Consider the following 11,409-nt stretch of genomic DNA (forward strand, 5'->3'; position numbering starts at 1 on the left):
ATTTAATTGCCAGATGAAAGTTGTTTTAATAGAAATTTGTGTATAATTAATTAATTAATTTATTTATTTATTTTGGTACCAGGGATTGAACCCAGGGGTGCTTAACCACTAAGCCACACCCCAGCCCTTTTTGCTACTTTATGTAGAGATAGGGTTTAAGTTGCTTAGGGCCTCACTTTGCACTTGTATACCTTCTGCCTCAGCCTCCAAGCCACTGGGATTACAGGTGTGTGCAACTGTACACAGCCAGAAATAAGATTTGATACATTCTCTAATACAAGGAATCAGGGCTCTTTGAAGAAGTGGCAGATACCAGAACCAAGAGAGTAAGTACAAAGCCAGGGTAACATTTAAGTACCAGAGAGAACTTTGTGACAAAGCAAGAAAATATGCTAAAGGACAACAGGAGATAATGGAGAAAAGATCCCAGAGGAAAGACCCCAAAGTTAAAACAAAGAATGAATTGAGGAATGAGGAACTACAGAATTGGATAATAAATAACAGCATAAGGTAACAATCCAATGTCCACAGTGACACAAATAAGTAACTGAATAGATAAATAAATAGGTTGACTGGAAACCACTTGTGCAGAAGAATTTCAGACAATTGGGGCACACATTCAGCCATCAAGGAGGTGGAGACAACTCTCTGTTCCTATGTGCAGGCCATGCAGGGTGACTTCCTCCAGAAGATCACAGACAATGTGGACACACAAAGAAACTTCCCAATGAGAAACCTGAAAGGCCCAGCCTCACACAGGTGAGCACAGTCAGTACTAACAGGATATTCCCCTTTGGGGCCTGAGATCACAGAAATGCTGTCCACCCCTGTGACCTGCCTCCCCCAGACCCATAGCCCCAGGATAAACATGAAAATAAAAAGTAAACCCCAATAGAGAACAATGTAAAAAGTACCTGAAAGGCCCTTCTCAACCCTATTAAGGTCAGCAGAACAAGGAAGGTCTTAGAAACTGTTCACCCACAAAGAGAAGTCTATAGGGACAGGAATTGAATGTCATTTGGGATCCTGGATGGGGTCCTGGAACAGGAAGAGGCAGAACTGAGAATTCAAAGGAAATGCAACTGCACTTAGTGACAGCACACTAGTGTTTGTTCTTCATGACACCTTTTCTAGGACATTAACCCATCTGAGATAGTGCACATAAATATCAAAAGAAAAACAAGGAGGAGGCTACCAGGGAAATCTCTGCACTTTCTTTGCAATTTCTATATAAAGATAAAAACTACTCAAAAATAAATCCTTAATACATGGTTATATGTTTTCAAACACTTGGTTGTTTATACAATTATAATTGCTGCTAACTGACATTCTAACTAGTTCTGTATTTTACTATGAATTCAAAAAGTATTTTAACAGAAAATTAAACCATTTCATCTAATATATGATTCAAGATAGTGCCACTTTTACAGGTTTTATGCTGAAATAAGAAGACACGTAGGTCAACTTATATTTTTATGTAGTCACTAGGTACTAGGTGTGGCTTCTAAAAACTTGAGCACTTTGTACTAAAATAACATTTTAGAGACTATTTTAACTCATGACTGAGTTTCCTCAACAAAGGGACTTTCACTGTGACTAGATCACTTATCCCAAAGAATCCTTGTCCTGTTTTTATTTCTATTCATATGCTTTAGCAGTAATAGACTCAATTTGTACATTTGACTAGTAGTCAAAGAGAAGAAAAAGATAAACAGGATTGGCAACCACAGTGAATTATGCCTTGTGAGCAGAAGAGGTTAGAAGGACACCAGAGTCCACTGCCTCCATGATGCTCTGCAGGAAGTGAAGAAACTGGAGAAACATAGTCCATGGATGATCTTAGATGTTGCTATGTTTTGGAAAATTACTTTTCCTTTTAGAAATCACAAACCATTATTGGAGACCCAAACTCTTGAATGGTTCCAAGTTGAGTTGAACTTCTAAGTGATTTTATTATCACTCTATCTGGTCATAAAATTTATGAAAACTAAAAGATTTAGGTGCTGGGGGATGCAGTTCAACAGAAAAGCACTTGTCTAGAATGCAAGAGGCCCTGGGTTCAACCTTCAGCACCACAAAAGAAAAAAAAAAAAAAAAAAACTATGTCTTATTTATGAAATCAAGTATAAAATGAATAATCACTTCTTCTAGCAAAATGTGTTAGACCTGAAAGAGTGGACACTATCAAAATAAAAATATTCCCTCAGAGTGGATTGCACACCTAGACTATTATGAATAGTAGTGCCTCATCATAAAGCATGTTAATTTTAAGCATATATCAAAACAACAAAAAAGACTTTACTGACTATTGATAAGGTAAAATGGACATGGTCTAGCTTAGGAAAGGACACATTAGAAGCATATGATACTGCCATCAAATCCTCTAGGACATGCATATGATACTGACATCAAATTCTCCAGGACAAGCCAGGCACTTAGACATGTCTGTTACCCCAGCACTTGGCAGGATAAGGAAGGGGGATGACATATTTGGGACCCACCTGGGCACTTAGGCAAAACTCTGTCTCAAAATAAGACATTTAAATGGCTGGGGATGTATGTAACTCAGTGCTTGCCTAGCACATGCTACAGTGGTCACTTTGTTCAATTCTCACTGCCAAAAAATGGTGCGGGACAGACATTTGATCGCAGAACAGGGCAGAAGCCATCATGCCAACCTCCCAAAATGATCAAACTTAATTGCACTGTGTTTAGCTAATAATATAATGTGTCAAACCCCTGCTTCTACTAATTCAAATTTGATGACATTTCAAATATAATAAAAAATGTATGTTCTTTGTTAAATTTAATAAATATGAGAGATATAACACGACTTTTATCTGAAAGCCATAGGGGCACTGGTATTATAATAAACCTAATCATGGCACTTCCTGTGACAATAGGCCCATCCCCTTGATGGCAAGGAAGAAGAGAAAAACTTTCTGATGAATGTACTTCAGGAAGACAAATGGATTCACTTTCTAAGTTTGAAAATTAGAAAAGAAAATGATTTTCAAAAGATTGTTTTTATAAATATATCAGAATTACAAAAAGCAACTGCTGTCTTGTCTCTTAAATACTAGAATGATTTGAGTTCTGAGGAAATTTCATACAGTGGTTTTAAATATCATGCCATATAATAGCTGACATTAAACATATAACCATTCTGCTTCTATCTTCTAAAAAGGATTTGAAAATATTTCTTAGAATAAAGTCATCTGAATTAGGAAGATTTATTGTGGTGTGTGGGGTTTGTGTGTGTGTGTGTGTGTGTGTGTGTGCATGCGTACATGTGCTGCTGAGAATGAAGCCAGGGTTTCTCACATGCTAAGTAAGTATTCTGCCACAGAAATGTGCACACAATTGATTCACCCTGAGCAGCCTTCTTGTAATGCCCCTAGTCAATCCATCACTCCCTGCCCCAAGCCCCCAAACCACTCTGCCCTGCCACGCTACTCCTTGCCCAGTTTTGCACTGCCTTGTCCCGCTCCTGCCCTGCCTTGCCTTGCCCTGACTCCTGGGTGGCCTGACATGAGGACGGTGACCTTACCAAGAGAGAGCGAATCACCAATGGCAGTCGCTGCCACAGGATGGGTTCAGCATGCAGAGTTCCTGGCCTCCTGTCCATCTGTGCCCAGCCCCCAAGGCCTCCCTGTCCCAGATCCCAGACCTCCAGGCCCAGACCCCTGGGTCAGTCTCAGATCATGCTCCCTCAACCCCAGGACACACCAACCTGAGACCCCGTGGAGGGCAAAGGCCTTCCCCAAGGGAGGCAGACTTCCCCTTGGGCAGCTGTGTTACCCAGGGAGCTTTACCTGAGGGCGGTTGTAAGCTGCATAACCCAGGGGACAGCGGTGTTAGTGGAAGGCAGCTGCCTTTCCCAGAGGGCGGCCATTCGGAGGGCAGGTTGGCGGTCTGACCACAGCAGCATGTGTCCAGGCAACATGTCTCTGCCAGCGCTGAAGCAGCCAGATGCTGACACAGGACACAATGAAGAGGCTTCCAGAGCAATGGCTCATGCAGAGTGGGCGGATCTGGACCTGCGCTGTGCATCTGACTTTCCCGCCCTGCATGTCTCAGCCTCTGGAGAGCTGGGCATGCGAAAAAGCACAGGCAGCCTGGGCACGCCCCCAAATGGCTCCACCCACTGTGGACTCCCTGCGTGTGTCTGAGTCCTAAACCACACAAGGTCTGCCTTAGGGACCCGAGGTGCCCATGGGGAAGAGATCCCTCGAGAGCAAAGTGCTGACTCCAGTCGTCCTGTCCTTTTCTGGGCACTGGGGAGCATATGATCGTGGAACGGTCCGGTGAGAGTCACTGCAGAGTTCCAGGGGATGCAGACACCTCCACTTCCCCAGCGCACCCCAGGGATGAGATCTCACTGCTGGGTCTGCAGCAGGACAGGTGGCCAGCAGCACAAGAGGGGTCATGACTGTAGAGGAAGGAATTAGAAGGCATAGGCCACTGTCCAGGGAAAGCCGAGCCTCCAGGTGACTCAGGTTGGAGTTGGGCCTGGGTTCAGAACCCAGCTCTGCCATCTCCGAGCTTTGTGACCTTGGACAAGATACTTAACTCCTCTGGGCCTGAGCACTCTCACCTGCCAACTGGGGATAACAGCAGGACCTGTTGTGCCCAGCGGCTCGAGACTCCACAAAGACCACCAGAGACCACGATCAATGCAAGCAACAAAGAGTCATTTATTAGCAAGCTCGAGCCTGGTCCTCCGCACACTCGGTAACCAGTGATGCTAAGAGGCCCTGAGCCTTTGTTCTGCAGGCTTTTATAATGAAAGGCAAACAGTTTTACAGTGTTCTTTTTAATTGGTTAACATTTGAACAGCTAAACGTTAGTCCTCCTCTGGTTGGGTCCTGCCAATAGATTTGATTCTCATTGGGTCCCACCAGAACTGAACGGTCCTAGAGGAAGAAGGGAGGAGGGAAGGGGTGAACTGTGCAGGAAATGAGTTGCAGTTAGGCCCCCCTGTCCTTGATAGATAAGGTTTCTAGGCAGCTGCACATTTCTCAGACAAGTATTTCTTAACAACCTTGATAAGCACGGGGGCCCAGCAGTCCTGTTTGCGCTGTATTGGCTTTTGAGGGTGCAGTCACAACTGCCTGTGTCCTGGTAATTAAGACAGATAGCTGCACAGATATCACCCTGTTCTCAACAGACCTTGCTCACAGCACTCCTGTTTGGGTCAAATGGGGCCCCATGGGTTAAGAGATGGGCCCAGGATCTGGGCAGGGAAACCACCAAAAAAAAAAAATTAGAAAAAGAGGCTAAGAGAGCACATATGGAGACTCTCAAGGTACAAATGAGGTTTGCAAGGACGTCTGCAAGGGCAGTCTTGTCCTGACCCCGTGCTGGGGCTACAGGAGACATGGCCACTGGGGAAGCGGCCAAAGGGTGTGTAGGAATGACCCACTACTTTTGCATACTCGGACTACTTCAAAACAAAATGTTACTTAAAGCTTGTGGGCAGATTTTGATGAGGAACTGGGCATGGGTGGAAAGTGGAAATTGGCTGAAATGAGCCCAGATCCCAGGGATGCAGAGCAGCTGAACACAACAGGGAGATACCTCCAGGCTCACCTCAGGGCCTGCAGGGACCCTTTCCAGGCTTCCCCCGAAGGGGGCCCTTGTGAGGGTACAGACTGGGCCAGGTTTTGTGCTCCCAAAGCAGAGTCCTCAAAAGCAGAGCAGGGCCTGACCAGGGGTCTGCCAGGGCCAATGGTCCCCTGGAGGAGGAGGGACAGGGGGCTGCTCACTGTGGTGCACCCTGGGACATCTGATCCTTGGCTCAGAGATTTTTGGCCAGAATCTCTACTCTGGGGCCCTGGAAGGAAAAAGCCATCAGGCCTGGGGCCCCTGGAGGAGCTCGGGACATGCAGGGATACCTGGCTGGGGGGTGCGGTGCTCCAGAAGCTGACAACCTCAACCCACAAGCAGGCCATGTCTGGACTTAGGGCATCCAGTCCCAGGTGGGATCACCCCACACAGGGCGCATGCAGCCACCCTCAGCCCGACCTGATGAGCTGCAAGGCCTCACCTGCTTTTGCATGGTGTCCATGGCCTGCATCATGCACTTGGGCATCAGCCTGTGGCTCCATGCCAGGATAGCTGGCTGCTCCAGGGACATGCTCAGGGTGCTACTCTGGAGGGATGGAGAGGGCATGGGACAGCAGCCATCCCCGCCAGGACTCACCTCCCCTTCTACCTCTGTGCGGGCCACCCGCCCTGTGTCTTCTCCAGGCTGACTTTCCCCACCTGCCTGCTCCTCCCCACCAGCCTCTCCCAGTGGCCTCCACCCCTTGGCCTGTCCCTGTGGGGGTCTGCACCCAGGACAGCAGCACCACCAGGCAGGGCCCTGCTTTCTGTCAGCTGAGTGGGGTGACTCCTGAGGCCTGGCCCCTGCTCAGTGGCATGGGCACAGCCATGTGGCTCAGGCTGTTAGAATCTGGCTCTGTGCCAGGCCTGGGACTCCAAGCCACCCTGCACCCTTCTCCCTGCAGCCCTGACAGATGAGTTGACTTCTGGGTACCCCAGTCTCCCTGACTAGAGTCAGGATTGGAGCAGCATTGACAGGGGAAAGAAAGAGGCTGTCCCGTGCACTGTGGGATGCCGAGCACCAGCCCCCACCCACTAAATGTCACAGTCTCTGGCTGTGATGACCACAAATGTCTCCAGACATGGCCAACGTCCCCTGGGGAGCAAAACTGCCCCTGACTGAGGACCTCTGGAACAGACTCTTCTGCACCAGCCCATAGCAGGGGACACAATGCTGGGGGCATAGACACCAGAGTGCCTGGCATGCAGGAGCCCACCCACCACTCAAGGAGACGTGACTGGATGCCTGTTCATCAGACCCATTGGTGCCAGGTACCAGTCTGCTGGGCACAGCAGAGAAGAGGGTTCCCGCCCTCATCGATGGCCCACGCCAGGGTGGCAGAGACTGTTGGAGCAAGTGGTGTGAGTGGCAGGCATAAGGACACATGACCGGGAAGGGCTCCCAGGAAAGGAGCTGTCTTTCTCTGGGGCCAGCAGCTGGGCATAGGACAGAGGAGGAGTGTCCAGGGAGGCTGGAGGCAGTTCTGCCCTGCAGGTGAGCCATCCCACTTGCAGCAGAGTTGGAGGCTCAGAGCTCAATCTCCCTCACACCCTTTGGCCCAGGACCCAGGAAGTCCACAGGCCTCATGCCCACAGACTGCCTCAGATGGCCCAGATTAAAGACGACCTGGGGTCCAGAGCAGGGAGGTCCTGCCCAGGCCCAGCAAGCCAGGAGGTCTAGGACATGTTTGCAGCCTTCCCACCTCCTGTCCCTTCTCCCCAGACCATGGCACAGCCCACCTCTGTATGCCTGTGCCGCACATGGTGATCTGGCTGGCCCCCACGTGGTAGCAGAGCTTGGAGGAGACAGGGATGAGGCCAGCACCCAAGCTCCTGCTGGTGCCAGGCTTGGGGTGCACAAAGGATGAGTGGAAGAGCTCGTCCAGGGCATTGATAGGGTGGATAAGCTGCAGGGATGGGACAGACACACAGGATGCTTGGGTGCAGCCAAGGGCAAGTGCCATTCTATGACACCTGCTCAAGAACAATCTCTGGCTCCCTGTTACCCTGCAGTTGGCACTTGATATTCACCATGTATTTCAGGTCTCACGTTCCATCCTGCTCTATTCACCTTCCAGTGTGTCCCTGACTAAACGCAAACAGGCCATGCCCTCCAAGCCCTTAGGAGGAGGAGCCCTCCCTTGTCCCTGCTTCCCCAACCATGTGTGGCGGTAAAGGTGGTGGTTCCTCCTCCCTGTGCCCTGTGAGATCCTGCTGGCCACATTAGAGTCCCAAAGCACATGCCCACCACCTCTCTCACAGTAGCCAAAGCAACAAGGCCAGCAGGCCAGCCAAGGGTGAGACCTGCCTCAACCCTGGAAGGCCATTGTACGCTGAGCAGCAGGAGCCAAGGCCAGCTGGACCCAAGAGGCAGCCACACCCAGTGTAGGCCAAGCACAGTGAGTGGGAAGAAGCCCCAAAGCAGATCTCACATCTCCCTACTTTTCAAAAAAGCTGAAAGCCTCCTTTTCTTTGAGATCTTTCAATTTCTAAGGGCTAGTAAAAAATGTGAGTGAAGAAACCAGAGCAGGGCCTGACCATGCCTGGCATGGGGTCTGTGGCTGCCTGCAGGGGCCCCAGTCTCAGAGAAACTTGCAATGACCATGGTGCATAGGAGAGAAAGAGGCCACAGTGAGCATGAACCAGTTTGGGGACTCCTAGGACCACAGGGCATGGCCAGCGGGGTGTCTGGAGGAAACCCCACCAGCGGAGTCCTGACCATGGCAGCCCTCCCAGCCAAGCCGGGAGCTGGGAATACACCTGGTCGATCTTCACAGCAGTGGTGCTGGCATCCGTGGGCAGGTTCAATGGCTCCAGGTAAAATGTCCTGAGGGAGAAAGACAGGTTGAAGGGGGCCCCAACCCCAGCTCCCAGCTGGGCAGCCTGGCCTCCCCGCTCCAGGTAGAATCAGAGGCAGCCTGACAGCCCTGCCCAGCCCTCCACCTGGCCTGCTTCTCCTCTCCTCCTCAGAGCCTTGTCCCCACCTGGTGCTGGATGCTGCTCTGTACTCACTGGCTCCAAGTCTGTCCCCCTCTACCACAGGGGTTGGCTGACTGTAAAGCCCCAAGCTCTGGGAACCAGGCAGTCTCAGGGACACTTCTCAGCTGGGCTGTGGAATGCAGTACAGGCCACAGACAGGAGGATAGCAGCGAGCCACCCTTGTGCTGATAGGTCTTTATTCACAGCATGGGTGGGCTGGTCTTGGCAGTTCCTGCCCCAGAAGAGAACAGACTCCCATGCATGGCGACAGTGTTTGTCCCACATAAGGTCCTGATGAACATGTGCTGGGTGAACAAGTGAATGACCAGAGACCATGTTTAAAACACTCCACAAACAGCACAGAAGAGACTCATGGCCTAGTCCATCCAGAAGGGCGCTAAGATGTTCTTGTCCAGCAAATGGACGGAAGCGTCTGTCTCCCATATCCAAATGGCAAAACCAGGCCTGGAGAGGATAAAGTCCTTCTCAACCACCCTTTGTCATCTAGGCAGGACTCCAGAGGGCCCATGGGCAAGCTGCTGGGGACATGGGAGTTACTCCCATAGACCTGTGCTCCCTCCTGACAAAATCTGTTCCCTGCACTTCTCACTGTGGGGATTGTGAATGGGATAAGGCCCATGGCACTACACCTCTCTCTCAAGGCCCAAGAAGCCCAGGGCCCCATCTCTGCTCCTGTCCCCATGCAGAGCGGACCAGCAGCTTGGCTCAGCAGAGAGGATCTTCTTTGAAGCCAGATTATTGGCCGTGTGACCTTGGGCATGTTGTGTATACTCCTGGGCTTCAGCATTCCCATCTGTAGAATGGGTTAGCATGACCTACAGTGCACACTGCCATCAGACTCTCATGCAGGCAAGGTGCTCCAGAAAAAGTGTCTGGCCTGCTCCTCACACTGAGGGTCTGCCTGCCACCTGTTGTGGTGGCTTTCTGAATCCTGCCCCCAACTTAGGCCCAAGTAAACACCTGATCTTGCGGTAATACTGCTGGACATTCTCCAGGGACTGGGTGTTGATCTCCTGCTGAAAATACTCTGCTGCCTGTCTGCCTGGAGGAGGAGGTGCTTCAACATTCTCCAGAGCTGTGGAGGAGAGGAGGGAGGGCAGGGCTGTGTCCCAAGGGCACGGTGGCCTTGGCTTGGCCCCTGTGGTCCCCCACAGCCTGCAACTCACCTTTCATGAAAAGCACAACATGCATTCAGAGGCTGGCCCTGCTCTCCAGGCAGGAGGGCAGCTTGGAGAAGTGGTAGCTGTTGAGGTAGAAGATAACCTTCAGCGCCTGCTGGCTGCCCTCTATGTGGTAGAAGATGTTGGTGTCTGCAGGGGCCTCAGAGCCCCACCCCCTGTGCCACAGCAGCTTTAGATCTCCCTTCCCCTGGTGCATATGGACAGAGCATATGGACACACAGGCTGCGGCAGCACTGCAATTTCAAGGAGATGTGATAGTGAGGAAAAGGTGTCTCAGGGGCTTTTCATGGAGTGAAATGAAAGGAAGGGGAATTGCTGATCTAGAGCGTGGCCCTCTGCCTCATAAGCGCTGCAGTCCTGGGGATGGCTTGTGACATGGACACCCCATTTCCACTCCAGAGTTTCTGAGGTAGGAGGTCTGGGGTGTATTCTGAGAAACAGTTTTTCTGGAAAGTTCCCAGGACCCATGCACAGCTGCAGAGCTCTGGAAGCAAGCACAGGGCTCTCAGACTTGGCTGGAGGTCACCTGGACAGCTCCCCTGGGACCCCAGAACACAGGGACCCTCTACCCAGGCCCCACGCCACAGCAGCCAGCAACTGGGATCTGCATCTGGGATGCCCCCAGCTGACTCCAGGTTAGACCCATGGGGAGTGGGGGACCATGGCTGTGCTGCCTCCACTGTGGCCCAAATCCTGTCCCTGAGTACTGAGTGCTCACTACTATGGATGGTGGGTGTTGGGTAGTGGGTGGTCAGATGGACTGGGGGGGCAGAACAACGGGACAAAGGACTAAGGAGCGTAAGTCAATTGTGCCATTAGTCCTTAATCTGAATGCTTCACTCTAAAGAAGGAAGACTCCAGGGTGGAATTTTAATGAGAAGTGCTGTGGACCTCTTTTAAGACCTGGTGAAGACAGCTGGGTTGATGAGAGAGAACCCCTCTTTTTCCACTCAATTTGGGGCATGAGGTTTGACATGTTGGGTTCAGGTTCACCTTGGGCAGCTGACCTGCACACAGGAGACCAGGGCAACAAGCAGCCCCTTCAGCCTCAGTGTCCCAACTCTTACAGTGGGGGTGGGAGGAATCACTCACTGGTCACACAGTTCTTGTCCAGCTGCTTAAAGTAGAAGGTGACACTCTTCAGCTCTGACAGGGTCACCCAGATGTCCTCCAGCATGGTCCGTTCCTCCTGCAAGAAGATACAGTGAAGGGACCTCAGGTGCCACCCACACCAGGCTTTCACCTCATGGTGCTGGGATCTGAATCTAGGCATCAGGTTACATTGGGGCCTCCTGAGCACCAGGTCCAGGTGTGCTCTGGCTCACCCCACAGCTTGTCCTGTGGCCCCCATGGGTCAGAACTTGCCTCTGCTCTGATTTGCTGAGTGACCTGGTAAAGCCACCTCCTCTCTACCCAGACAATGGTTACTGACTTAACCATTCCCGCCCGCCTTCTGTGCTCCTCCAGGAGATCACAACACCTGGTTTCTCTTTCCTCTCATCTATAGACACAACCAGGGCCAAGTCCTGACAGGTGAACCATGCTCCACATACCACCCAACTTCCCAGCCCCCCCCACAACAGGGGCACTGTCCACATCCCAGAAGAACACCACATCTCCC

At 51.0% G+C, this 11,409-nt stretch overlaps 1 long non-coding RNA gene across 1 annotated transcript; it reads right to left on the bottom strand.

The window, feature by feature from the left end:
* Positions 1 to 866: 866 nt before the first annotated feature.
* Positions 867 to 10,737, bottom strand: LOC306652617. The gene is made up of 5 exons (XR_013761496.1): positions 10,692 to 10,737; positions 9,774 to 9,917; positions 9,568 to 9,682; positions 8,368 to 8,434; positions 867 to 1,038 (listed from the first exon to the last, which is right to left on the bottom strand). It is a non-coding gene; the product is annotated as an uncharacterized lncRNA (long non-coding RNA).
* Between the last annotated feature and the right edge of the window lie 672 nt (positions 10,738 to 11,409).

The sequence above is a fragment of the Sciurus vulgaris genome, assembly GCF_902686455.1.
Source record: "Sciurus vulgaris genome assembly, contig: HiC_scaffold_331_arrow_ctg1, whole genome shotgun sequence".
Lineage (NCBI taxonomy): Eukaryota > Metazoa > Chordata > Mammalia > Rodentia > Sciuridae > Sciurus > Sciurus vulgaris.